Below are 2023 nucleotides of genomic sequence, written 5' to 3'. Positions count from 1 at the left end.
TTCCATTCACAAATTGGTAAAGCCCTTTAACAAATCCCTCGTGTAAGCCTTTCATTCTTATATTTATCAGGATTTGTTTAACCCCTCAAAACCCTCATCGCATTACTATTCCCATCACCATGCCTTATAGTGGAAATCCTTCACAAAGCACACATGAATCACCCCTTTCGCTCATCTCACCCCACCTTGATCAAAGGGCAAAGGGCTGGTTTATCATGAGTGAATGAGAGCGATGTGAGTAAGTTCTCCATCGCATCACAAATCGCCAGCCGGCGAAGCCCGAAAGCCATATATAAAGGGCGCATAAGCATTCTGGACCCGACAGCCATATTAACAAAGATGTATTGTGTTTCGGATCTGAGACCATCACTCATCGCTATCGGTGGGGTCTGGGATCTATGTATATGGCGCGCCCTAACCACCCGGACCCGCCGATGATTATAAACCCTGGCATATGAATTTTCAAATCCGCCCCAATGGTCATACGCAGATCTTTCCATATATCCATGTGTTTGCGATGAAACATTAAAGTCAAGGTTTTCCAAAGGGAATGGTAACATTACGGACTCGAGGGGATTTATGAACATTAATGTATATGTGTTTTCGGGTCTGCCACCCAATCGCATATTTCATATCGGAGGAGCCCCGAGCCTTATACATATTACGCACATTGATATAGCAAACCCGCCGACCTATCAAATATGATATCTATATATATATATATAGATTTGGGTCCGAAGCCCTATCGCACATCACGATCAGCGAAGCCTCAGGCTTGCGCATATTGCGATATGCGATAGGCTGGACCCGACGATATTTACAGGCTCCAGCATATAATATTTGAGGTCTGGCTTGGGCGATTGACTCAGGTTTTTCCTGTGTTTTTCTTTGTTTTCCAAATTTTTGAAATTATATTGGGATTGGGTTTTCAATGTAAAGGGAAAGCATGTGGACTCCCGAGGGTGCAATTGCGCATCGGGGCAGTGGAAGGCATGGGTCCTATGACCTGAGAGGGAGCCAATACCCGATTGTGATGAAAGGATGCCCTCGAAAACTGTGCCAAGCCTATGCTTTGAGTGGGAAATTGTATGATTGATTGTGTTTTATGCATAGATCCTTTTCACACTTGTTCCCACACTTATAAAAGTTAATGAAAGCAGCGTCTATGTTTCATGTGAATATCTTTGTCATATCGCTCACAATCATGAAGCTAATGATCACTATCTCTGCAGGTGAGAAGTAAAGGATGTAGGAGGGGATATGAAGAGCCATGGATGCAGAAGCGCTACGTTTAAGGGTCTGGATGCAAGCGTTCTGGGTCAGGAGCCCACACATTGCCTGTGCATTCCGTAAGCAGAGTTGTCCCAGTCTTCATTATGGGGAGGCAAAACACAGTCACCCTTTTTGCCAACACTTGTTCTCCTCCTCAGGAAAGGAATTGACCTAGACGTTATGCCTTCTATGTGCCAGCAGTCATGCTAATGATCCTATCTTTGTGTACTCGATTGGCATATCTAAAACAGTGGGAAGATGAAGGGCAGGGTGACCTCAGCTTTTCGACAGTTTCACCAACCTGTCGCAGCTGTACATATTGATCTGTGTAACGACAAGAGGGAGGGAAAGGTCATGGAAGGCCAAGTGTCGTTTAGGGCCACATAAGTATTACCTCCGAAGAGCAGAAAGGGCTTTTGATTTTTGAGAAAAAGGGTGTCGCTTTATTGTGAATAAGGAGGACTATTTGTTAAGGAAGAAGGAGCCTTTAGTTTCAGACTGATTGAATTGTTTTGGATCAGAGTGTTGTTACTAGCATGGATGTAAATATGATTTATATTTATTCATATTGATGACTTACAGTTCACTATTAGTCTTGTTAAATTGAATGTGATTCATTTCCATGGTTAACTTGTGAATGGTCTCCAATTTGAAACTAAATTAAACATGAGTTGTAGTTTTAATTCCATAGAAGAATGTAGACTCATATATGAGTGATTGGATTGCAATTTAGCTTTAATACAGTCTTTTC

This window comes from Pinus tabuliformis, chromosome 4_1 (genome assembly GCF_031772625.1).
Source record: "Pinus tabuliformis cultivar Carrire ecotype Pingquan chromosome 4_1, CPIR1, whole genome shotgun sequence".
In the NCBI taxonomy this organism is placed as follows: domain Eukaryota; kingdom Viridiplantae; phylum Streptophyta; class Pinopsida; order Pinales; family Pinaceae; genus Pinus; species Pinus tabuliformis.
This window is presented reverse-complemented; position numbering follows the sequence as displayed.